The following is a 27,049-nucleotide window of genomic DNA, read 5'->3' on the forward strand; positions in this document are numbered from 1 at the left end:
AGGGGTAAAATTCCTGAATGAGTCAACAGGCCCCTGAGGTAGTGAGGGCTTAAGAATGGCGCCCCTGCCTTGCAGCATCTCCTTGGCCTGCCCTCACCACAGATAGCTATCGCAATCTGACCCATAGGGTGTCCCTCTTTGCAGCTCTGGCTTCTGATAAGGACTTTCCATGAAAGAAGCCTTGCTCTCCCTGTGCCAGTCACCCTTACTATTGCTTCAATGCTTGGAGGTTATAACACTTTGACCTTTGACCCTTGACTCTGATCCCAATGAACTATTGCCACTGGGCCTTCCCTGGGAATAAGCCTATACTTAACATTTTTTACTGAAAGGAGAGAAGAGACAACCCACTCAGTGATTTACTATTGTTAGAGTAATTAATACTCCAAAACCCTGACAAGGAGTGACTGAAAGACTTAAGGCTCTTTAACTCTTCCTATTCTCAAACTAATCTGAAGCTTATTTTCCCTGCCTCCTCTAATCATGTTTCAGGCCCTCCTCTGTCTGTTCGTAGCCTGAATCCCCTGGTCTGGACAGGGACCTGGAGAAAGCCAACCAAGGCTTGCCTGGACCAGTGGCAGCTCTGTATTCTCCATAAAGTAGGACTTAAAGATGGAAAACTGGGTGAAAGAGAGGCTAGCAGACTTTTCTTCTGGCTGTTTGTAGAGTAAACACTATTTTCCACTTAGATTGCATGTTTATTTAGGCTGGAGATTAGAGGGGAGAGGTGCAAGGCCCTCCCAAACCACCCCTTGGCACCAACATTGTGGTTGACAGTCTCTACCTAAAATGGCTTCAGCCCACGACTGAATTCTTACACTTCTCACTTTATTTCTTCCATTTTTTTTTTTTTTTCATTTTCTCAAGCTCTGGCAAATTCTAGCCCACTGTTCTTTCTCCTATTGACCTGTCCACCCATCCAGTATGGCATCTCCTTCCCAATGAGAAGCAAAAGTTTTTTGCCAAAGAAAAATCCTATTTTTTTTAAATCCAAGTCTGAGGGGTCATCCTACTTTGGCTTCACACCCCAAGTGAAGCCCAAGGCTGCTGAGATGACTGATCTTCTCCACAGACACCTTATGCCTTTCCCATTCCCTCCCATCTCTTTCTGTATCTTAAGTTCCTTTTCTTTTTTAATTCCCTTCCCTTCTCTTGCTCCACTCCCTATGTTTTAGGCCTACCTGAGGCAGCCACCACAGATATTTTATGGCCATTAAAACTAAAGAGGGGCAGCTGAACCCAATCCTAGAAGCCTCTACACTACCCAGCTCACAAGTCTCCCTTCAGTCCAGCTCTACCCTTTGCGCGAGGCAGAGGTAGCTGACCTTTTCCTCACTGACCAGAGGATTTTAAGGCCTCACAGGGACATCCAGGGCATCAAGCCCCCACACTAGACCCCTGGGCTGGTGCTCGCCCATCCTACAGGAGAAAAATAAACCTCCAACCCCGAGAAAACTGCTTTTTCTCCTGTTGCTCAGAACAACAAAGCCAGGATTTATGACATGGCAAGAATAAAATAGTACTGTCAGCAAATCTTCCAGTGGAGATCTGGGTTCTGTGCAGAGCAACAACATGTGTAACTGGCCCTGGAGCTCCAATGGCACCCTGAGCTCTGAGATGCGGGAAGGAGGCAGACGGAGCAGCTGTGGCACCACTGCCCTCACCCCTACTCCTCTGGTCGCTGGCAGGTCCGTTACAGGTCCGTCTCCCCCATACAGAGCATGTGGACAGAGGACAGAGGACAGTCAGCCCCAGGTCCTCAGATGGCGCCTCCTCAGAGCTCCAGTCTCAGTTCATATCTTTATTTATTTCCCAAGGAGGGATCAGACCTGGATCCTGGGTACCTGGAATAGCTCTGCAGGCTTGCCTCCAACAAGGACGCCTCTACTTCTGAGAAGGCAATGCAAATCATGGCCAGTCCGCTATGATCTGCTTACCCTTTACCTTCAGAACCCTGTTGTAGAATTGCTGGCTTTAGGCTAGAGGGACCTTGGCAATCATCCGGTCTTGACCCTCACAGAGCAGGTGAATCCCTGCTTGAGATTCAGCTCACATGGGGCCTGGATTTGCTAAACACAGGAGTATCTCAGAAGAGAAGATCATTCCAACTTCAGAACACTAAGTAGAGAACAAAGGCATTCAGTCAACCCATATTATTTGGGACTACGTTGGGCCAGGATTGGTGCAGATCCATTCTGATGAATATAGACACAGCCCCTCCCCTGCTGAAGCTGTCTACTGGGGGAATCAGAAATGGATCGAGTAATGTGTGAAGCTGTTTACCAAAAGGGAAATGCATGGGGCCCCAAATCTGAAGAGGAAATAGTCAGAAAAGGTTTTCCCAAAGAAATGGCATTTCAACAAAAGGCAGGAGTGTGTTTTTCTCATCCATCTCTCTGGGCAGCACCTACCACAGGTAGATGCTCAGTAAATGTTTGCTAAATAAATGGATGGGAAATGAACAAACATCATTACACTTCCTGAGAACTCTTGGTTGTTCATGGGATTTGGTGCTGGGTCATTTCAGGTATCCATTTACCAAAAAAAAAAAAAAAAAAAAAACACCCAACTAAAATTGAAGTCATGAGTCCTCATGAAATCTATTCCTGTTATGGACATGCTCATGCTGTGTGCCATTCATACTGTTTTAAAGGTGAGGATGCTGGGTCACAGCTGGGGAAGATGATACCCCTGAGATCCCACAGGGAGTCTTCCAGACTGACCCCCTCCCCCACAGCTCACACCATGGAGAACTCTGCAAATGGACTCATCAAAGCAGGGAAGCCAACTCCTTGACAGGTGATGGGATTTAGATCTGAAAGCAGAGATGGGTTGACACTCCTGTACCCAGATGTCCTAACCACAGACCAAAGCTCAAGAGGAGGTGAAGGGGATGAGCGCCATGGGCCTACCCTCTCTTTCTCAGAAGAGAGTAAAATGTTCTTGGAAACTCCCCTAAAGCATCCAAATGAGCAAATCCGGAGCTATTTGTTGTCAGGTTTCCCGGTAGGATTATGGGCAGACTTGACCAGCTGTTCTATCCCTCAGAACTGTCTTAACTTCAAAGACTGGGTTCTCTGTTCCTGGAAAAGTGGTCCCTACTGTGAAATGTTCTAAAACTGTCCTCAACCTCAAAACAAACCTACATTAAGGTGTTGCTCTCGAGGCCCCAGGAGCCTGTCTCTAACATACAGCAATGAGCACCCTCATTCCCCTCCCTGTCCAGCCAGCATCTCTCCCAAAAAAAGAAATGAGCTGGTGACACTGGTGGAAGCAGGGTCATGGTGTGCAGTCTCGCAGGCTATTCACTGCACCAGAGAGTGGGTGGGAGCTGAGAGCCAGACCTCCCTCTGCTTGCCGTGTTGCAGCCACACAGAGGAAGGGGTGTATTTTTCTAGATTGCACATAGGTGTCAAATGGGCTACTAGTGACTCTGGATTGGAAAAGAAACCAATCCTCCCCTTGGCACCACCTAAACAGCCCAATCAGGTGCTCCTCCGATGATCAGTTATGCTAATGAAGCAGACTTCTTAGACCGTAACAGAATATGATGGCTAAACCAGTAGATCCAGTAGAAAAATAAAACTGTTTTATTTTTCTATGCCCTGAGTTCAGATGACAGTGAAAATTGAACTATTGGGATGTACTAAGGAAGGATCACATGTCTGCTTTCTGTTAAATACTTTAAGAGAGTGGAGATTTACAGTAAGTCTAACCCCTCTGTGTTGGAAACACCGGGGTTTGGAATATTTCCCAGACACTAGGCTCCAGCTTTGCTCACCTTGAGCCTGCTGGTCAGGAAGTGGGCTCCTGAGAAATGAGAGAAAATGGACATTTTCTCAGGAAAATGACTCTCCCCCTGGAGGTCCAGGCTTCTCACCAGAGAACACCTTGCAAACTCACGATGACAATCCCGTCTAAATAGTGGCAAAGCGCAGACGTGCTGCTGGGAAATGAGCTGGGATTCTAGCACAAGCTTGATGAATGCAAAGGAAGGGGCTGCCCCCCACCCCTACCAGTGGCTTTGCATCACACAGACCTTTGGCAAATGTTACTCATGCCCACAGGCAGAGGCAGCTGTCCCCTCTTAGACTGCTTCCCCAGTTTGGCATCCTTTGGTATCTGCCCAGTCTTCCCAGAGGCCAAAAAAGTAGCTTCGACCTGGGTTAAGCTGAAGGAAAGATGAGCAGAGAAGAGGACTTGCAGTCAAAACTCTCCAGAGCTTCTGGTGTTTCCATAGACTGGGTCTTGAAATGGGTCCAAGAAATGGATGTGAAATGATTCCTGAGGTAGGTTCTGGGGACCCCTTAGGCTTTGTTCTCTGCCCTCACAGTCTAGGGACTCTATGGCTCCTAGGCCAGGCAATCACCATTGAATAAACCCTGGTTTCTCCACAGAAAGACCCAACCAATCCCCGAGTTCAGGAACACCAGCAAGGCTTCTAGAGTCATGCAAAGCTCCAAATTTGTGGGGGCACTTGCCGGTGGTGGAAAATCAGACCATGTCATCCGAGTCTTGTGTGACCCACTCAGGAAACAGATGACAGGGGCGATTTCATTCCCCAGTGAGACTCCTCCTCTTCCTTCATTATCTCTTGTTTTTTCTGAGCAAAAGCTACTTGTGCTGCCTCAGTCAGCACCATGATGATAATTTGCATCCAGACTCTTTCCACACCTTGTGGGAAGCACATATGATGGGAGCCAAAAATTCTTGAGCACCAACAGGTACCAGGTACACAGGTAAGTGCGCACTTCGCCAGCAGGATCTCCTCGAATCCTCATAGCCCTGAGGTGAAGCACTGTTACCATTCTTATTTTTACTAATGAGGAATTAGAGGTCAGTGCAATTCAGCAATTTGCCCAAGATCACAAAGCCATTAAGTGGTGAAGCCAGGATTTGAACCCAGTTCGTGTGACTTTGGTACCCACACCCATTACCACCTCACAGCATGGGGAGTTCCAAATCTTTAATGAAGTTAAAAGGCTGAGATATAATGAAGAAGGAAGAGCAGAGCTCCCCTGACTCTGCCAAGCTCTGCCCATGGAGGTGACATGTGTATCTGAGATACAACACCCCCAGGAAGTCTTTAACCTGAGAGTAGGGGCTTCGCCTTATTCCCTACTGCACCCCCAGTGGCAATAGCCAGGCCTGGCTCACAGGTGAATGCTTACTGCAAGAATGAAGGAGCTCCTCCTGTCTGCCCTGCCTGCCTTCTCCTCCCTCTCTGCCAAGCTCCAAGTGTGCTCTGGGCTCAGCAGCACCCCCTGAGCAGGGACCAAGTTCTTCCCAGATTGACCTGTGTCCCCACCAGTGACCCTGGCATGGTTTAAGCACACCCGTTCCCTAGATGGGCAGTTGGGGCAGCTTTGAACATGTGCCAGTACCCATAGAATGAGCTCTCAGAGCTCTATGAGTAAGGTCCTAAGGGTTTTCACCCTGTGGGGCTTTCTTCCATCCACACATCTTTTTTCATATATATTTTTTACATCATTTTTCATTTCTGTACAATGTATACATTTTCATCTTGGTTTATAGTCCCTGTAAAATTCCCACCACCCTTGTTTTGATCCTACTCCCTTCTCCCCTTCCTGTAGTGCATCTCTGGTTTATAGTTGCTTGTTGATTTTGATTTTGACTTTATTATAATTTGTCTTTTTCCTGGTCCCTCATTTGGGTTTTCTAAATTCCTGCTATGAGTGAGACCATCTGGTATTTTTCTTTTTCTTTCTGGCTTATTTCACTAAGCATGATCCCTTCTAGCTCCATCCATGTTGCCCATCCACACATCTTAAAGCCCCCTTTGGATTTCTGGAGCCATTACATATGCCCCTTTCCTAGCTCTAAAGCCTCAAGAAGGACAAATCTAAGCAGGATATTTGCAACCATACCCTTGGCCTTAATATCCTTCCCTTGAGTGGCCAGAGTATTGATGGAGTTCAGATTCCCTCATGGTGTGGTTTTCTCCCAGGTGGGCCCAGGTAGAAATGACATAAGACATCAGGTATCAAATGTCAAAGTTCAGACGTCAAACTACTTAAGCACCTTGAGATGCTCTTTCAACTATTATTCTCCACATTTATCCACTAGAACAGCTTAAAGAATCTACCAGTGCTAGGAATCAAGGGTCCTACCCACATTGATTGAAGAGACTAATGCACATGGAACAATTAATAGCAGTACAAGTATGTGTAGTGTTGGGTACCGGGCTCAGAAAGGAGAGTGGTGTTTAGGGTATGTGGGGTTGGGCAGGGGGTGGGACAGAAGGTACTGAGAAATAGAGCTCCTCAAAGTGGCTGAGATATGAGGAGCTCCTCTCTTTTCCTTGACTTCTTCCACAGCCAGCATTCCATTCCTATTCAATTACCTGTTGCTGAGTTTTAGAGACAACCCTAAAACTCAGTGGTGTAAAACAATTTATGTCTTTTACCTCTGCTGACAGCGTTCAGCTGGTTGACTCTCACTCAACATCTCTTGCAGCTGCAGTCAAATTAATGGCCAGGGAAGAAGTCACATCCTAAGGTCTACTGAGCAGAACATACAAGTGGACATCACTCATTCACAAGGTTGATTGGATGTGAGATAGAAGTTTGTGGAGAGCTCAGCACCTATTTATAACCTCTCTCTGTGATTTGGAATTTTCACAGAATGGTGTCTGTTTTGTAGAGCTAGTATTCCAGGAATGAAGGTTCTAAGAGACCCAGGTCAATATTGCAGAGCTCGTTACAACCATGCTGTTTATAACCAAATTCCAGAATGTCATTTCCACCATTTTCTGTTAACCAAGCAAATTGCAATGCCCCCCCACCCCCGCCCCAGCTTCACAGGACAAGAAGCAGCACACAAACTTCAAGAGGGATGCCATCTTGGAGACTATCCCCCTCTACTTCCTTTATATAAAGCAAAAAGTCTTTTAAGGAGCTGGAAGAGAGAGAAGAAATGAGCAACTTGCTAGAGAAACAAAGAGGAAAGAGACTTTGCTCCTGTGTCTAGAAGAAGGTACCTCTCAAAGTCCCACCCCACTCTCCTCTCTCACCTCTCATGCCCAGGTTTGTTCTTCGACTATAGCCAAGGCCCAGAATTCTGGGTCAGAATGTAGAAGAGAATGGAAAAAACCACTTACATCATCCCAGCTAAGCAGCCCACATTGGAGAATGCATTTGCTACGTGACTATTGCCACGAAATTGTTTATCTGCCCTTGCTGCTGTGAGGCCTTTAAGGGACATGATCTGGTGCCAGTGACATCCCAGCAGCGGTTGCCCTGGAGACCTGGAGGTCAAGGATGGTAAGGGAGTTTCTTGCCAAGATGACCTCACATAAAAATGTCTTTGCTTTTTTGGGACCACCTGGTAATTGAGCTATGAAGGAGAGAAAAAGAGCCATAAATTCCTCAGAAATGTGTGCACAGGCAGAGCAGAGTGGGCTAATGCACCGAGTCCTTGCTTGCAAGTGACCAGGCGTGCCTGGACCCCTTCCACTCCCCCCGGACTGGCTCTGATGGGGATGTCCATCTAACCTCCCTGGCTGTGGGCCCAGGAGCCCAAGGTTCATTTGGAAGGCCCGGTGGCTTGAGACTGCCCTTCCCATTCATCTGGGTTATTGCAAGTCCTATCCCCCACCAGGTTTACCCAGTCAACCCTACTCCTGAGACTTCTTCAATTTCCTCCCCCAACAAACACAAAGTGTGCTTCTTTCTCTTTCTATAGAAACTCTACTCTGTATTAATTATGTCCCTTGGATCATGATCCCATCTTGTGTTTGTACCACCACACTCCACTTCTATTTAGTCATTAAAAAAAAAAAATAAAGAAACCCTGTCCAGCCCACAACCCCAAACAACAGCCAGCACTTGACAGTAGCCAAATTATCTTCCAACTCCCAAGGGACAGTAAAAAGAAAATTAAACAGCCAGTCACCCACACAGAACAGCCCTAGTCCTTGAAAAAATCTTCACTTCTAGTGTCCCAAGAAGGTGTGCTTTCGCAGTACCTCGATATTTACATGGCCCAAGCGTCCCATTGAAATCCCTGTCATTTAAAAACCGGGTTCCCAACTCGCATATCGTTTCATTTTAATGATCTGTGCTTCCTATGGAAACATGGAAAATGACTTTATTTTTCAATTAAACATGGAACGGCCCGCAGACCAAGGCGGCCTCTCTTCCCAGCTGCCCCGGGAGCGGGCGGGGAAGGGGTTAACCGAGACCGGGTGCACCCCGGGTGGAAAACTGGGTAACCCGAGCGCGGCCCGGCCCGCCGCGCGCATGCGCACGGGCCGCCCTCCGCGCCCCGCGGCCGGCTCGGGGCTCGCGGCTGCCTGGGCGCACAAAGGCGCGCTTTGTTCTCTCGGCTCTGTTTTAAATATCTGACGACGATTCCCCCATCCTTGCTCCAAATCCCCCGGCCTGGCTGCAGGCGCGGCACAAGGGCGCATTGTGGGGCCTGGCGAAGAACTGAGGGGGGCTAGGGGCGCCGGCCCGTGGGGGACGCTCCTGTTTCGCTACGTTGACTCAGCCTTTTGGGTCACCCCGGCCTGGGTCGTGGGGGTGGCTGCGGGGGACCGATGGCGCGGGGGATGGGCGCTGGTCGTCGAATGGAGAGGTCGAAATTCGAAAATGGGGCGACCCCCCCCCAAACACACACACACACACATACACACACTGGCATGAACAGAACCGTTGCCAAAGCAGATCTGGAAGGGGGTGTTGGGGTTTCAGCCGAGAAAGAGGGGGAACGCCGGCCCAACCCCAGCCCTGGGCTGCCAGGGGTGGCGAACCCACGAAGCCCGGCGCTCGGTTTCTTATCAGTCATCGTTGTACATATTTAGAAAGTGCCTATCGGCTCGGGCACTTTGAAAAGCGTGGCATTCCAGCGCAAACCAACCCGAACTGCGGGGGGAGACCGGTGGAAGGAAACTTGCTTCCCTCAAGTTCGGCCCAAGAGGCGCTGCAGAAAGGGCATCACGTGGATTTTCTGCACACACAAAGTTCAGGCCCAAGGTGGTGCTTGGCTTATTTTAGGGGTCGCCCCTCCGGAAAATCACACCTTCTCTGGAATGGCTCCACCCTCCAAGGGTTGGTAGGTGAAAATTGGGATGGCGTTCAAACCAAAGTAGACTTTCAGCTGGCGCAAGAGGTGGCCCTCCCCCACCCCACCGCTTGTCTCGGCATCCCTGCAGGCTGCCAGCTCGTTTTCCTTCCCCGCTCAGGTGTCTGTTTACCTGCTGCTGCAGAGGAGCAAGTTCTTGTATTCAGGGAGGTTTGCACAAGGAGAATCACAGAAGCCACCTTTCTTTCCCATTTCCCTTTTCAATAGGGAAATCACTGCCTTTCAGATGGGGGTCTTGTACCCTTAAAGATAAACACAAATGTGAGCTTAGTGACTCTGAAAAATGTGCTTGGACTTGAGTTTAATCAAAAAGTTTTACTATCCCCGCAGGTGAGCAGAGCCCCTGGGCCCCTGGCAATCAGGAAAGGAAATGGCGACCCTCCACCCAGAGCAGAGAAGGAGGAACTGGCTTGGGAGGATTTGATTCCCAAGCAAGGGCTTTTTTGTTTTGTTGTGGTTGTTCTAGACCTAATTGGAGCCCCCACATCCTCCCTCATGGTTTGTTATAAATCTCAGGGTTGGACTTACATTGCCTTGGTCACGTCACTCAGGTGTGAAAACCATAAATATTTCCTGAGATTTTTTTTTTACATCATACTTCATAATGTTCGCATTTCACATATTGTCTCATTCCACTAATACTCTGAGTATTAGGCCTAAGCGCTCCTTTAGACCACCCTCCTGTTTTGCAAGGAGGGAACATGTCCAGAACCACCCAGGAAGACATGGCAGAAGTGAGCCTGGAGGCCTAGTCTCCGACACCCATGACTGGATTCTTTCCTCTCTGCCGTGCTAGTGGACATGGATGGAAAGACCATGTGTGGCAGATCTATGGCTTCCTCATAAAATTCTTTCCAAACAAAGGAGTCTGACTCAAAAGTCAGATTCCTCGTATTCCAGCAGTTTTGAGGAAAGACAAGGAGCTTTCAGTAGGGGGATCTCAGGGGATCTCAGTAGATCCCCTCAACCTGCTGAGTCTACAAACACCACAGGACAAGCTTAGGGACATAAGTCATGACTCACTGCCAGGGTTGCTAAGTGGCTGAGAAATCCTGGCTGTCTTATTTCCAGGCACTCTTCAGTCTCCTGAGGAATTTCTTCAAGCAACACTAAGTGTCCTTTCACCACTCTGTTAGCTGGTAAGCTCCCCTATCTCTAGAGATGATAGCAGCCCCAACCCCCAGCTCCCTGCCAGCTGATCAACCTGGAGCTGAATTGTCTGGAGAATTCTTACCTAGAACTTGACTCCCCTCATGGGTGGGTGCACAGAATCTCCCCAGCTGTCTAACAGTATGACCCCTCTCCCTTCATGCACCTGCAGACTCAGATGCTGGAAGGTTTACTGGAGCATGTCTGGGATGCAATATAAACTGCTTGGAGAAAAGCCATCACCAGCAGCCTCACTGCATCGCAGGCAGAGGGAGCGTTTATACCCACAGATGTTCAGAGAGTGGCATCATTCTAGATGACCTTGAGCTTGCACCTTTGGCTTTGGCACATCCTTCTTATTTTTGCATTCTACTTTGACCGACCACTTCCACCACCACCCTGACCCCTTGAGCCAAGCATGGGTTTCAAGTTCTCCCTTCTGGGGGATGAACTAACATTTCGAGCCATCTTGTGTTGATGCTGCCTGGTGGCCAGCACAGCTCAGTTTCAACTTGCTGTCTTTGCCCAGCAGTGTTTGTGCACGTATTTGAATATTTTATTGCATTTTGACCTTATTATTTTATAAGAATGAGTGGAAAATAGAAAAATGAAGTGCTGATGCTAGTGATAAGGTGGTCTCATAAACCTAATATAATTGAGACAAATATGGAAATCATTAGGAATGCGGAGAGTAGGGGAATATTTAGCCTCAATCAAATGCTCCCTGGATTTAAGCCGGCCGACTGTGTGTTCAATTGTGAAGGAAAGAGATAAAATTAGAACATTCTGGACACGCACAGTCAAAGGTCACATCTAAAGGTGGGGAATGAGTAGGGATTTAACTTACTCCCTCAATTCTAAAGCTGCATTGATTTAATAACAGTTTTTGGAGCTGGGATGAGGGAGTCTCTGTGGCTGGAAGTCAAGAAACTACAGTGATAATATTGTTTACCTTCCTGGGAGCAGAACTTTCTCATATAACTTGCAAGTCTGCTGCTTGTCTCTTGCGTGGTAGACCTGCAGATTTTCAGGAAAGCCTTGAGTATGAAAGGAGAGGGTGTCTTGTAGACACATCCTCTGGGGGGGGGGGTCCCCACTGCACCAAAGCCAGGGACAAGGCCTTTAATTAATAGGCTGGAAAGGATGGAACTTAACAGAAGCTCTTGTGCCAGGAAGCTTTCGCAGCTCCCATGTGCCAGCTTATACAAAGTCATGAGAGTCAAAGGCAAAGAATGTGGGGCTGGTCTTTTCCGCGTGGGCACCAGCTCCTTTCACAGCCATTGTCCCAGCTGTCCCTGGGGCTGGAGGGGACATGCTTTCCCTCTCAGCCTTTGCGCTGTTTGTGCCCTCTGCCTGGATCAGCTGTCCTTCCTCCAGCTGCCTGGCTGCCTCCGGCTCAGCTCCTGCCTCCTGCGCTCCCATGTTTGCTCTTTCTCTGCCCTCTCTCCCGCCTTCTTTACCACTTTGCTCTCTTCACGTCGTGTCCCCATCACTGGCTTGCCCTCCAGAGCGTGGGGGCAAGGAGACTTCTTACTCATCTGTATATCTCAGCATCATTACTCTGTGGCCCCCTGTGTTTGCTAAGTGACCGGGGGACAGAAGGGGTGACAGACCTTAAGGAAGACCTTTCCGGCACCAGACTATGGGTGGGTGCTTGCAGGCGCGACTTAGCTCAGCCATCTTGAATTTTGTAGACACTAGAAGCCAGACCCCATCTGTGTCCAAATTGTCTCTGCCCACAAGGTCCCCTCATCTGGGGGGACTTCTTGCCCACAGTAGTGTCTTCACTACCACCCACTCCCAGCCCTGCAACGCTGCCCTTACAGCCCCTGTGCAGTTCTTTATGAAGACTTCGACTAAAGAGAGCCACTGACTTTTCCTTCGACCACGGGATTCTTGCTGAATTCTTACCACTTTCCTCAGGCAAAAACAACCCAGAAGTGCAGTCTGATCCAAAGCATTTCCCAGGGAGGGCAGCCAAGTGAGTGCAAGGACCTCTCGGCCGTCTGGGACTGTGATGTGATGTCTGAACAGCCTCTTTAGAAACACTCCAGCCTTTTCCAGGGATGCCATCCAGACAGGGATGCTCCCCTCGGCCCCTTGCCGTTGTGCGGGGGGTCCTGAGGGAAGACGTGGGGAGCACTCACTCGGGGAGTCCAGCTGGCTGGTCCGCGGTCGGCAGCTGTGAATGGAGAAGGGGTCTGAGTTCCGGTGCGCACCCTTCCACCCACTGGACTGCCGCCCTGGCTGTGACCATGGGAAGTGACTCTCTGAGGGGGTAGCTCAGAGAAGACCACCATGGCCCACCTCCCACCTCACCCCGCATGACGCCCACCAGGCCTCTTTCTGGGGGCGGGCGCCGGCACTTTCAGCATCAGTTCCACTTACTCTGGTCTCTGGAGCTCAGGCACTCTGGGGCGCTGCCCAGAGTCCACTTGATAGAGTGCAATTCTTTTCCCGTGGGGCTCTGAGCAGGACTTGGCTGTTGGGGGGTGACTTGGCAGGGCGACAATGCCAAGGCTCGGATGCATCTTTTCTGTGTGAAGTCCCAAACTCAGACAGGAAAATATGCCTTCCCCTGAGCGCTAGGCTCCCCCAAAGGCATTTGCATCACCCCCCACCCCCCAACAATGATATATAAAAGGAGCCAGTAGCCTGCCCCCTGTGAGGACAAGGCTGTGATTCAGAGCAGCTCCAGGGACATCCCAACCGTGAGAGCGCAGCTGGGGCAGTTTATGAACAGCGCCGAGTCCCTGGGGGAAGTCGGCCCTGTCCTCTAGCCTACAAGCGCCTATTGTTCGCTTTCTTGTTTTTCTCCAAATGTTTAGATGTGCTCAGAGCACAGAAAAGCCCTAAACCCAGGGACCGGCTGAGGCTGGGAAGCCTGTGGCTGGAAAGCTGTGAGACCTCTGCCCCCTCCCCAGCCAGCTGGGGCTGCGGATGAGGGGGTGGCTTCTCTCAGCCAGCGCTGTTTGCAGAGCGGCATGGGGTTGTTCCCCCAAACAAGGTGTGAGGTGCAGCCCAAGCTGACTTGGTGGCCAGCCAGGCACTATTGCTAGTTACCTTGGGGTGGTCCAGAATATGGGCCAGAGTCTCTTCACATTGCTTGTCACCGACCAAGGCCACCAAAATCTGATGGAATAATCGTATGCTGGGGCCCTGACAGCATCAAGAAATTGGGCTCCAAGGTTCGTCTTCTTGGGTTTGATTCATGGCTCCAGTTCTTACCAGCTGTGCAGTTTGAGGCAAGTGACTCAGCCTCTCTGAGCCTGTTGCCTCCTTGGTATAAAGACACCTACTTCATAGAGGGATCATGGATTTAATGAGATAAGCATGGGAGAGCATTGGCACAAAATTAGCATCAGTAAATATTGGTTATTCTCTGGATTATTCTTATTTCATTCTTATTGGTGATCACTGTCACACCACCCCAGCCACATTGTCTGCTTGATCTCCCTAAACTGAATACCTAAAACTCAACAAACTCCAGTTGTGGCTTAGCGAACAGCTGTGTGAAACCTGCGCTGCCAGAGGGATGAAGGATGAAGTGCCGTGAAGCAGGGGAGAGAGAATGTGCCCCTCCTCCTCAGCCCCAGACCGGCTTTCTCCGGTCTCACATTACCTGTGCTCCTCCTCCCTTCTATTCTCAGCCTCAGCTCCACCATGGGGCCCACCGGAACCCCCACCCCTGCCAGCCAAGCCCCTCTCCCCTCCGTACCCACAGGCAGGGCTTGGGGCTGGGGCAAGAGGCAGAAGTGGAGTCTGGAAATTTTACTAGATCAAGAGGGTAGGGAATCCAGATTCCAAACTTCAAACTCCACAGGTCTGGGCTAGAGATTTGGGGGTCTATTGTGAAGTGGGATGGCAGAGTGGAAGAAGACAGGGAGTGGGTGGAGAACACAAAAAGGCAAGAGAGGGCTCTGAGTGCTAGCCCTCCCTGTCTTGGGCTAGTTCAGATCCCAATTTGGAGCTTTGGTTCTTCCACCACCTCAAAAAACAGAACTGAGGCACCCCGCCCCCCCCCCACCCAACCCCCCTTGGATTCATTAATCCTTTCAGGAATAGGCCCTGCAAGCCTCCTGGACAGGCCATATGGTTTCCTTATCTTCCTTATCTCCTAGCACTCACCTTCCATTTGGAATGTTTATCCTGAGATAAAGATCAGATTCCACTTAGGGTGATTGAATGGGGGCCTCCTCCACATATTTCCCCCACAATTTCAAATGAATGGATGATCTAGTGGAATAATAAGTGGGCCCCACCAGGCTCCCATAATGAATGGGGCTCCTCCCACATTCCCAGCCCCCTTCATGCACCCCAGCCTCCTCTCCCTACAACTACCCCTTCGTCCACCTGGGCAGCCCAACTTCTACTTGCCTCAGAGGAGTTTTCCAGAAGATTTCCACTGAACAAAGTGTAATTGCTGTAAATAGTGTTTAAAAACCCAGAGATCTGATACTGGATCAGTGCTTTTCAATAGACGTGTAAGGCAAGCCGTAAATGGAAGCCCATGTGCAATTTTGTGTTTTCTAATAATTGCATTTTAAAAAGTAAAAATGAACAGCTAAAATTAAAGGATGCATTTCATCTATTCTTATATAATTTGGCTATTATATTAATATGATAACATTTTTGTAGCTCAAAAATTTGACATGTAATCTGTATATAAATAATTTGTGAGGTATTTCACATTTGATTTTTTTGGTACTATTGAGTCATAGGGCAATTCCTGGTGGGGAGACTAGATCTGAAGACTTGAAATGACGGTATCACTGTGTCTTCAACATCCAGCAAGCATCATTCAATTCAAACTAGCCACCCTCCCAGGGCACTGTCGCCCCGCGGCCCGTGGCTGTCGTGTCAGTCAGGAAGGATCTCTGTAGGACAGAGCAGGCCAAGAACTCGGGGCAAGGACACTGTGGGCAGGGCAGCCATCACCCCTAAGCCCATGCCAGCGACAGCCCCTGGGGGAGGATGAGCAATCCACTCTGTTCACAGTCAAAACTGAGGTCTAGGGCCTCCCTGGTGGCGCAGCGGTTGAGCGCTGGGTTGCGAAGCTGCCCGCAGCCTCTGCAGCGCCGGTTCGATCCCCGGCTACTCCCCTGCTCCCCAGCCCACATGGCGCGCAGACCTCTCCTGCCGCCCGCTGCTCCCCTCAGCGGTCCTTCTGTACTTCGGTCCTTCTGCCTGCTCTGCTCCCCGCTCTGGCTCTGGTGAATTCTCTCACCCTCCCGCGCTTCTGACTGTACCCAGTGCTTGTATAAATAAATAAATAAATCTTTAAAAAAACAAACAAAAAATCTGAGGTCTAGACTTCATCTCCTACCCCTGCTAGCCTTTCCCCTCCCAGGAAGGAAAATGCATACAGACACAATAACTGTTTTTAAGGTAGCAGCAATTTTATTGGTGCTAATTTAATGCTAGTCATTTCACCTGCTAATAAAAGTGTTCACTGAAGACCCCAGCACTGTGTGTTGTTTCCCATAGGCTATTTGAAAGTGAAGCTGGTGCTGTTTGACCTCAAGCACCCATGTAGGGGTCTCTGCCACACTTTGTCTGAGCAGGGGAGAGGGCTGCCTGGAATAGGGAGTCAGACCTGGGTAACCAATGCCAAATAGATACTTCCTTGGACGGAGCTCACACAAGTCATCCAGATGCCATATTTAAATGACCATTTATGTTTCGGACATAGGAAGGCAGAAGAGGGTGTGGGGTTGTGATTTGTGTGTACACGTCCAGACCCTTCTGTTTGCAGTGAGCCTTCAATGAGTGGATAAGGAAGCCGGGCTCCTGCTGCAGCAGTTATGCCCAGCAACTCCCCTCCTCTTAAGAATAAGATCGACAGGATGCAAACAAAGAGAAGGAATGAAGAGGATCCTCCAGCCAAGCAGTGGGTGTTCAAGATGCCAAACCTGAGCCCCAGCTGGGGGAAGCGCTGGAGCACCTGTGCCAGACCACCTGCGTGAGAGCTATTCCCTGGCGCCTGTATCTGCTTTATTTTTCTTCTTGACGTAGTATTTTATTTTCCTTTGTTGCGTGCTGTCCTCAAAAAGATTCATTTCTTGCTGCCCTAGAAGTGCCTAGCAGCGTGCCTGCAGCTCATAATAAACATTTGCTAACAGAATAAATAGTCATAATAAATAAAAAGATGGGCCCAGAATCCTGGGCAGGGCCAGAAGAACTGTGATCTTAGGAATAGTCTGCAGATGAAAAGGAGCAGGTAAAAAAGGCTGGGAGATGGGGTGGGGGGGTGTCGAGGGGAATGTGAAGAAGCAGAGAGATGGTGGTCATTGTGTGTGATACCCCTTGTAATGGGAGACAGAGAAGAATTTGGAAAAAGTAGAGGAATGTGATTGCAGCACAAAGCAGTGAGATTATTTTGTCAGCAACATTTGGATCCCATTGGTGATGAGAGACATGTGGGTCCAGCAAGGAGACAATTGTGGTAGTCAAGACAGGATGTGAATAAGACATAAAGGAGTGTTTCATCAGTGGGAATGGAAAAGAACCAGGACTGCAGTAGCCAAGTCAAGGAGAAGGAAGGATCGGGCCCAGTGTCCCTGTGTGCTGCTTCTCATATGCTACACACACACACACACACCCCTACACATACACACACACACACACACCCCTACACACACACACACACACACACACACACTGCCCACTGGGATCACACATTCAAAGGCCCTCATCACACATCACAACTGCAAGTCCTGCTTTCTGCTTCAGTCTTTGTCTCTGTTTCTTCATGGAGGGGAAGAGAAAGGCAGGACACAGAAACTTTGAAGGAGGAAAAACCTCCTCCATTAACAAGGTAGAGAAGAGTCTTCAAAGAAGGTTAAGGTTTCCTGGGACAGAAAAGAATGGCCTGGAAGAGGAGAGAGCTCCTTCTTGGATCTGGACCAGAAGGACCACTGCTCACTGACATCCAGACACATGTTCACACATGTGTGGGCCACGTGAAGGGTCTGTAATTGAAATGGGGGTAACCAAGGAGGTAAAAGAACTGCTTGTTAGAAATGGGTGGGGGGCCTCCCCGGTGGCGCAGCGGTTGAGCGCTGGGTTGCGAAGCTGCCTGCAGCCTCTGCGGCGCCGGTTCGATCCCCGGCTGCAGCCTGGCCACACCGGAGGAGGGTCCCACATGGCGCACAGACCTCTCCTGCCGCCCGCTGCTCCCCTCAGCAGTGTATTTCGTCAGTCTGCCTGCTCTGCTCCCCGCTCTGGCTCTGGTGAATTCTCTCACCCTCCCGCGCTTCTGACTGTACCCAGTGCATGTATAAACAAAAACAAACAAACAAACAAATAAATAAATAAAACATGCCTCTATTAAAAAAAAAAATAGAAATGGGTGGGGACCTTCCTGGGGATCCAGCTGAAAAAGAACTTTCTTTTTTTATTATTATTAATTTATCATTGTAATTTTTTAAAGATTTATTTTTTATTTATACTATAGCTGGGGTACAGGCCAAAGGTGCAGGAGGGTGAGAGGATTCACCAGAGACAGAGTGGGGAGCAGAACAGGCAGACTGACTGAAATACACTGCTGAGGGGAGCAGCGGGAGAGGCAGGAGAGGTCTGCTGCGCCATGTGGGTATCTCCCTGGCTGGCCGGGAATAGAACCCATGCTGCAGAGGCTGTGGACAGTTTCACAGCACTGCGCTCAACCCACTGCGCCACCGGGGAGGCTCCAGAACTTTCTTTTTAAAGAGCCTTAGATCGACTTCACTGTTCACCTAAATATAACTGTGCAGCCAACTTCTCCCAGCTGGCCAGGCCTCAGAGCAAGCTCCCAGACCCTGTATTTAAAGAGGAAAAAAGGAGCAAGAAGACTCCACAGATGCCAGAGGTCACACAGTCGGCCTCCGAGGATGCTGAGAGGAGGAAGATAGATGAGCCTGCGCACTCTGCTAACCCCTGGCTTCACCCTCAGGAAGAAAGACAGAGGCTTACTGGATGATGGGGATGGGGTGCTGGCACTCACTTTGTCTTTGGGGCTCTGCCTGCTGCAGAGGGGGACAGAGACCCAGAAGTATGCTGTATGCTCTGGGAGTGTGCGGGCCAGTGGGAGGAAGAGTGGGCTCAGTGCAGCCATGGAGGTGTGGGATGGAACCCAAGTGAGAGACATGCCAGGAGAGTGGTGAGGATTTGGGAAGAGGTGCATGCAGGGGCACCCGAAAAATCTATCTTGAAAAAAGGAGTGGTTTTAAATGAGATGATTTTGACAATGATGGAAAGAAAATAAGAAATAGAGAATGTTCTCAGATTTCACAGGAGTGTAGGTGTGGAGGGGAGGGGTTAGACTCCAGGACCGTCCAGGTGCTTGCCCTTGAGTCTGTAGATAAAGGGGCACCTTTGAAGATTTGGAGGAAAGATGGCAATATGACCCGAATAGCTTGACAGAAGGCTGGCCATGCGGTATAATGTGGAATGGACTGGAGAGCCTCTTGGGGTGAAGAGAACCCAGGAACCCAGAAAAGGGTCAGTAGGGGGTTGAGTTAGTTAAGGTATTCTAGCTGCTGCAACAGACCCCCTAAACTCAGATGCATGTGAGAAGTTTATTTTTTGCTCACATCAAGCTACCAAGTCTCAGGGCAGAGGGGTGGGCTCAGCCCCTACAGTAAGCAGGGAGGCGCTGCAGGTAGCTCTGCAGTTGACAGCCTTCTGGCACTGGAAGGTAGGAAGATCTCACAAAAAGTTATGAACCAGACATTCCATTGGCCAGAACCCCATCATCCAAATGCCAGATTCTGGATGGCTGTTCCCCACTGGCCATGCATTTCTGGGGGTGGGGGACTGGGATCTGAAGAGTGTCCACCACAGAAATGAAAAGGGGGGATGTGAGAAGAGGGCCTACATTTGGGAGTGTTGACCTAAAACAGAAGCAATCTGTTATTCCAACAAACAAAAACACAACAACAGAAGAGAGGGCAGATTAGAGCGTGAGACCCACATGCACGTCCCAGAACCAAAGCTAACAACACTGTAAGTCACATGTGGAGGACCCCCTCTGGGTTCCAGCCAGGTCAGCTGGATGTACGTGGTCCTGGTCACCACGAATGATGGCCACCCTCACAGTCCACACGCTGCAGCCCAGACTTTCCATTTTCAATTCTAGATTCCCTTGAGAAAATGTATTTTCCCCTAGCTTGTCTTTTTTGAGCCAGGTGACCTCAGTTATTGATCATCATTGGTGGGTTATCAATAACTAGGTCACCCTTAGGTCAGGGGCACATCCCTACTCCTGTGGTGCAGCAGGGGAGATGGGGCAGGTGCTTCAGGTTGCATAAAACTCTTGAAGGATGATGACCTTGTGTCTCACAGTTGCAAATATTTCTTTCAGCTATTGTTTACCTTTTAGTTAGGCTTCTGTTATTTCCCAAAGTAAAGTTATTTAAACATTCTATATGTTCAAATCTCTAGTTCTTTCTGGATTCTTCCATGGCTTTAGGTCTAGAGTCCCCTCCTCATCTAGAGACCAGGTATATCTATTCACCTGTATTTCCTTCTGGAAATCTCTGTGGGTTCTTTTTATTGGTTTTTATGTTTAACTCTTTATACCACATGGAGTTTATTTGGAAACAATGTGCAATGAGTTTCTAAATTGATTTTTTTTTCAAATCTCTAAATTGTCTCAGCTGTATTTGCCAAATTAAATGATGTCCCTTCTCTGATTGGTGGTACCTTAGTCTTCCAAAGAAAAGGCTACTTTGAAAGTGACCTTATTTATGTCAAGATAATCATTCATAGATTCAAATAAATGTTTATTCATCATCTTCTGTGATACAAGTGCATATTTAACATTTCTTCTGGCATTAAAATTCTAAATATAAAGGAACTTATATCTATTTGTTCTCAGACTGCTGAAGGAAATTGACATAATTTGTTTCATTTGTTGCTTTTTATTTATATATCTTATATTAATCTATTTCACTGAAGTTTAATTTTATTCCTCTCCTTTCTAGGAGTTTTACTTCTTATTGTTGTATCATGTTTTATTGCATTGGAAGAAACCTCAAGATGAATATGTATAATAATACTATATAGTAAAAGTGATAGCTGACATCCATATCTTATATTTACTTTGATTGAGTATGTCTCAAATGTTGTGCCATTAAGAATAATATTGGCTTTTGACTTATGAGAAAGACATTTTCTTTTAAATCGTTACTCATTTTTCTGAGCTTTTTTTTTAAATCATGAAAAACTGATTAACTTTATTTGTATTTGGTAGAACTGATTGAGGTTATTGTATTTTTTTTTCTTTATGAGTTTTCCATTTTGAAGTAAAAGGATCACTAGCTTAGTGGGGATACATGAGGCAGAATTAGGGTAAAAACATATAACCCCTCCACATTATATTGTATGGTGCTATTGTGAACAGCAGCTCTGAACTTGAACTGTGTGCTAACATCTTGATTGTCTGTACCTATTAAAAAAGTGTGAGGGCCCTTAAATATTATATGTATATATATATATCTTTTGCAAATATATATTATAGTAAATATGCATCTTTACTATAAAATATACATTGTAAAGGACAGAAAATTTATTTTTAAATAGACATTCTAATCATTTTCCCTTACCACAAAATATCTCAATGTACACATACCCTTTCTTGGAGATCAGCCATATAAATGATGAATATTATTAGGATATTTGTGGGTTCATTCTACCCCAGATCTATACAGAACTCCATGGAATATCTCATTCTTAGGAGACAGGAAGGATCACAAATGAATGTATTTTAATTTAAATATGTACAATTCAAAATGCCTTCTGAAGCTTGAAAAACTTCAAATGATGACAAATACACACACACACACACACACACAATGATGAGAGAAAAGCAAGTTATTTAACTTTGCCTGACCTTGGGCAAGTTATGTTGCCTCTTCGGGACTCAGTTTCCCATTATTAAAATGACAGTGTTTGGCTCGATGACCGCCAAGCCCCTTCCTGCATTGACATTTAGTAATGGCAACACCCCTGGGGGATATCGGATTAGGGGAGAAGCAGACCAACAGGTCAATCAGCAGGACAGCTCTGTCATTAGGAAATCAAGCAGAGTGCAGTCTGAGGGTGAATGACCACGAACACCGCATGCACTAAAATCAATCCTGGCTGTCCCCAGGGGCAACACTGGCACCACTCAGCAATGAAACATGAAGGATTTGGAAATCTTTAGCAAAGATCAGAGAAACACAACATAAGGATTAAAGCTTTGGAAAATGGGTCTTATGAGGAAAAGTTAAAGATATGGAATTCCTCAGACTGGAGAAGAACTCAGTAAGATGGATGTAGCCTCAAGCTTCTGGCACTTGAGAAACTGTGTTTATAGAGATGGAGGCCATCTTCCATGAAATTCCTTTTGTTGCAAAAAATAGAGATCTGCTCAAGTCCATAGGAATCCATGTCTAGCAATACAAATGCCAGGGCTCATGGGAACAGATCAGCTGTGAGGTACTGACATGTCTCTCATAGCAACTTTATGACCTGAATGTTCTCTCTCTGAACCTCTGCCCTCTAAGACTTGCTCCCACTTTCCACTTCACCGAAGCTTATGGATGGCTATCACGGCGCCCATTTCATAGCTACATGTCCAACTTCAGTGTCCATTGCCAGTCTTTTCACTTTCAATTGTAAATTCCCTTGAGAATTTTTATTTCCCCATAGCTTGTCTTTTTTGAGTCAAGTCACCTCAGTCATTGGTTATTGTTGGTAAGTTATCAATAAGTAGGTCACCCTTAAATCAGGGACCCCTCCCTAGTCTAATTGATAGAGCATGGCTGCTTAGAGCACATTTTTATTTATGAATACAAGAACTGGGGTATGCACCAGAAGTGCGGGAGGCAGGGAGAGGGTGAGCAGATTCACCAGAGACAGAGTGGGAAGCAGAACAGGCAGATTGACTGACATTCATCGCTGAGGGGAGCATTAAGCAAGACAGGAGAGGTCTGCTGCTCCATGTGGGTCAGCTCCCTGGCCAGGGATTGAACTCAGGCCTCAGTGGCTGGCAATAGCTTAACTCCTTGCACCACCAGAGAGGCCCCTGCTTAGAGCACATTTCCTCAGATCAGCTTGTGGGCAGACTGGCCATAATGAGCTTCTTCTGCAAAGGGAGAAACTATCTCTTAATCTAATACTGAAATGAGAATAAAGTAAGTCTGAGTCTGAGCTCTTATGCAGGAGTAAGTTGTAATTGTACCTCTTAGGACACCCCTTGAAATAATGTTAGTCTCCTCGTGCCTTGAGGCATGCTGGAGGGTGATGCTCAGGGAGATGTCCTGGCCACAGGGCTTCTGAGAGTCACCTCATGGCCTGTTGGTCTATGAGAATATCAAGTCCTGCCAAAGCCTAATTTCTCCATCAGCAGTGTCTGATCTTTGCTGGTGGAAGACCAGCTATTTGGAGACTTTATAACCACAGAAAGTGTTTCACTACTTAACTAGAAGATGCCAAAAACAACCCAGGCCATTTAGGCCCTCCCAGATTGGCTTGACCTATTTACCTCCATTTTGAATATTCAGGGTTTGCCTGCTTCCCTGAACCAACTCACAACCTACACCATTGAGTCCTCCCATTCCTTGATACACCATGCAGTTCTTCTGTCCAGCATCTCTCCAGAAATCCCCGTTACTTTTGTAGGACATAGAAAATGGGACATTAATGAACAAGAAGGCAGGATTATTGTTTATGGTCTTTTTCCTATGCCGGTTTTAATCATAGTACCAGCCTCAAATAGAGGCCAAACCCCAATGAAATGACCTCAAATGCAAAGACCTCAACAACATAGACTTCAGATTAGAATAAGGCTTCTTCTACCTGAGACATAGCTACCCAAGCACCTTCTTTGCAATCAGAGCAGAACCTGGAGATAAGCTACTTGTCAGCTAAGCAGCCAAATTTATCTGCATAGGCTCATAATGGTTTAATCAAAGCAATGGTCCTCAAAAGTCTAGATGACCTATTACGCTTTAAGAAAGACTGAATGAATCCTATGAGAACAGAAAAGGCTGAGTTTCTCATTCATAATCTGCTTAGATTTTGTTTGCACAGAATTTTAACAAGTTCTGGTTTCTCAACTCAGAAATTGTATCATAAGGTCACCACAGGTAAAGAGGTACTCTAATAAAAAGTAGACCAGGAACCCAAAAGCACAGAATATAAGATTCCTTGGGGCAGAGACAAGTGGCCAAACATATCTCAAAGGTTTGGGCACTACTTGAATAATAACACAGTAACTGGAGTTTGTAAAAATGACCCCGAGCAGGGCCTCTCTGGTGGCACAACAGGTTGAGCACCACGCTGTGAAGCTATCTGCAGCCTCTGCAGCGCGGGTTCAATTCCCAGCCAGCCAGAGAGACACCCACATGGCTGGCAGACCCCACCTGTCTCACCTGCTGCTCCCCGCAGCAGTGTATTCGATCCATGTGCCTGTTCTGCAACCCACTCTGTCTCTGGTGAATCCTCTCACCCTCCCGTGCCTCTGACCTGTACCCCAGTTCTTGTATAAATAAATAAAATCTTTTTTTAAAAAAAATCACGTCTTTAAAAAAAATGACCCCAAACAGAACAAAAAATGTCCAATTAAGACCAAAATGTGCTATGTTAAAAAACCTGGGATGTACGTAACTTTTAAAATAGAAAAACCTCCATCCAAATGGTCAACTTTTTAAATGTGATGTTTCAAAGGGCAAACCCTTGTTGGCCAGAACATTCCGCCGTGCAGACTACCGTGTTTTCTTCCGGACAACGGAGGTTTCCCGACACGATAGGAACCGTGTAGCCTTTCTCCTACAGGACAATGGGGCGCCTCGTTTGCCAGAGCCAAGATGCTGCTTTGACTTCGATGCTATTTGGAATAAACCAACAGGGGCTTAAGGAGGTTTTACTGTATTTGGTTTGCAGGCTTCGCTTGGCACCATCTCTTTAAAAGGCTGCCTGCCTTTGAACTAATCCTCTATTTATAATCCAGCTGGAGAATGACCTCGGCAATGTATACAAATTCCTGGGATTTACAGAGTCCTGCTCACATCGCCCTGAGCCCCCATGCAGAGCCCCTGCTTCGGCCCTGACTTCGCCAGAGAGCACCCTGAATCACTGCGGACACGTCTCGGTGCTGTGGCAGACGGGCAGCCTGGCGTGCCCAGGAATGCACCCACATTCTTGGTGGGGAGCACGGGGCCTGTCTGGGGATGGGACATGAGCTGGATTAGGCTCAGTAAACACCATCGCTCATCCTGACGGCCTGCACTGCTCCGACGCCCTTTCCTAAGGGCCAAGGGCTGAGGCTTTTTGCACTGCTTTCCCCTATCAGCCATTCTTTTCTTATAACTCATTCCCTTTCGAATCGACGCCAACTTCACATTTTCCTTTTTCCCCCTCGCACAAATTATTGCAAGTCATGGCAGTCTAAATATAGCCCCCAGTCTGTTTTCCAGATGCTGAGGCCGCACCAACCAGCCTGGACATTTTCCTGATGTCTTTCCAGCTGCCTCTTTGCTCTTGCTTTCCTTTCTCCTTCTCACCTTTTTTTTTCCTCCCTGATACTCCTGCCCTCCGCCTCCCAGACTGCTCTTGTCTTTCCTTCTTTCCCAGTTCAAAGGAAAATTCTAGAAGCAAGGCCTGAAGCCTGGAAAGCCCTCTCCCCGCTCCCAACAGTGCCAGTGGCAGAGCAGGGACATAATCTAGGAAAGAGGCAAGAAACCAAGTCCTCTGGGCCCCTCAGCTTTCACAACTTCTCGCCCATTGCTTCCCTTACTTGCTCTGTCCAGGCATTATTTAACCTCTGCTTCCCTCACGGACTTGTTTTTGGGTCCTGGGTGCCAGAGTATCTGGTCATTCCGTCCATTTAGCAACCTCCTGTGTTACTGAAAAATAGATACTCACTTCAGCCATCATTTTCTTGAAGTTAAATAATTTAAGTTCCTTTTGCCTTTTTCATCAGAGCACCCAGAGCTTCAACCATTTTCATGGATTCTGTCTACACCATCTCCAGGTTGACCTTACCCATAGGACCTGGAGCAAGGTGCTGAAGAGTTTGCCTCCTGCTTTGTGAGCATTTTGGAGGAATCACCTGAGACTTCTCAGTCGCGGGCCCCTGATTAATTGAAAAAGAAGAGCTACAAGGAGAGCCGTGTCCGCCTAACTTGAGCTCACTCCTACCGTAGACTCAGTCCTTTTCTGTGCCGAAAGTAAATTGGGACTCATACACATATTTTACTCCCTCCTTATCAATATGCTTGCTCATCATTAATCAACTTTCTCAAGCTGTCACTTGCAATCTCAAGGGGCTCCAAGTCCTACAGGTAGAAAAGTATATAACTCTTAAGTCGGTTGTTCATTTATTTATTGTAGGATGCTCAGTAGCATCCATTAGAAGCAGTGGTACTTCCCCCCAGTGTTGGACAACCAAATGTGTCTGCAGACACGGTCAATGTCCCCTGAAGTTAAAATCACCTGAGGTTGAGAACCCCTTTCCTAATGGAACAGACGCACTTATAAACCTTGTTACAGTTCAAGACATCCTACAATAGAGGCATGAATATGAGGTTGTGTGTGGAACTAGAGGTCATTTGAGCTGTGTCCTGAAAGATGGATATAATTTTCTGGATAGAGATAGTGGCAGAAGGAACAGCATGTGCAAAGACACTGGGGTATCCTAGTCAATGCACCTGCCATTGTAGGGGGCCAGGGAGAACAACGGAAAATAAGGATGAATTGGGGGTGGACCCAGTTTATAAGAAGTCTGATATAACAAAGATGTTTGCACTTGATCCTGGAGATAAAGGAAAATGGGGAGAATCTTAAGCTGGGAAGCATCATGAACAGATGCATTTTTGACACAGAGGGAGGTGACGAGGAGATGCTATGGTGGTCATTCAGGAAGAGATGATGTGGCTTTGAATTAAGATGGAGGAACTTGGGAAGGGAACCAAGAGGCAGTATTTCAGAGATCTTTCTGAGCTGGCCCATGGAGGACTCAGACTAGTACATGAGATATAGCAGAGAGAATGAAGCTAGAGGGGTCCCCAGTGCTTCAGAGTGGGTGGAATCCTTCTCCATCAGCCTTAGGGATTTTTCTCTCCTGAAAACACTAGCATGTGGGCCATGTCCATCTCCTTTGGGAAGATGAGGCTCTAGGTTGGGACACATTTACATTGAGGGGTGTTTGTGCTAATTCTTCCTGCTTGCTTGCTTTTTGACCAGACTCAAGGGAGGCATTGGGTGGAAAGAACCAAGACTTTCAGAACTGGGTTTAAAAACTGGTCTTCTAGTTTTGTCACCACCAGGTAATCAGGTACTCGGAGCCTCATTTTATCTATTTATGATCAGAGGAGAGTGCCCCCGCCTCCCTGGGATGTGGTGAGCATAAGTAGGCCAGTTTCCGTGGGTGGTTTGGACCCCTGTAGGTCCTTGGCACTTAATGCCTGCAGTTGGCCAGGATCGTGAGTGGTTGTAATCAGGACTGATGGAAAGGCCCCTGACTCGGCCGCGGCCTTGACTGGCTGCCAACTCCATGACCAGGCCTGCTTTGAGACTTGCCTGCAAATGCTTTTTTTTTTTTCCCCCAGAGTGTCTGGTTCCTGCAAACAGGCTTCCCAAAAAGTCTTAGGCTCCACGAAGCCCCTTTGGCTGTGTCTTCCACTGTCCTTCATGGTCCCCCAGATCAGTGGAAACCTTGAGACAATCCCCCTCCACTGGGCTTTGTGCAAACCTGCCCTCCAACTTCCCTCCCTGCCTTCCCAGCTAAGTGAGAGTGAAAGGAAAGAGTAGGAGGCTGGGATGGAGG

General features: G+C 47.8%; 1 long non-coding RNA gene across 1 annotated transcript; it reads right to left on the bottom strand.

Annotated features, from left to right (window-relative positions):
* Positions 1 to 8,401: 8,401 nt before the first annotated feature.
* On the bottom strand, positions 8,402 to 12,806 carry LOC119238298 (uncharacterized). Its single transcript, XR_005123532.2, has 3 exons — positions 12,643 to 12,806; positions 12,166 to 12,436; positions 8,402 to 9,347 (listed from the first exon to the last, which is right to left on the bottom strand). It is a non-coding gene; the product is annotated as an uncharacterized LOC119238298 (long non-coding RNA).
* Positions 12,807 to 27,049: the final 14,243 nt, after the last annotated feature.

The sequence above is a fragment of the Talpa occidentalis genome, unplaced genomic scaffold, assembly GCF_014898055.3.
Source record: "Talpa occidentalis isolate TD23 unplaced genomic scaffold, MPIMG_talOcc4v2.1 talOcc4.11, whole genome shotgun sequence".
NCBI classification, from domain to species: domain Eukaryota; kingdom Metazoa; phylum Chordata; class Mammalia; order Eulipotyphla; family Talpidae; genus Talpa; species Talpa occidentalis.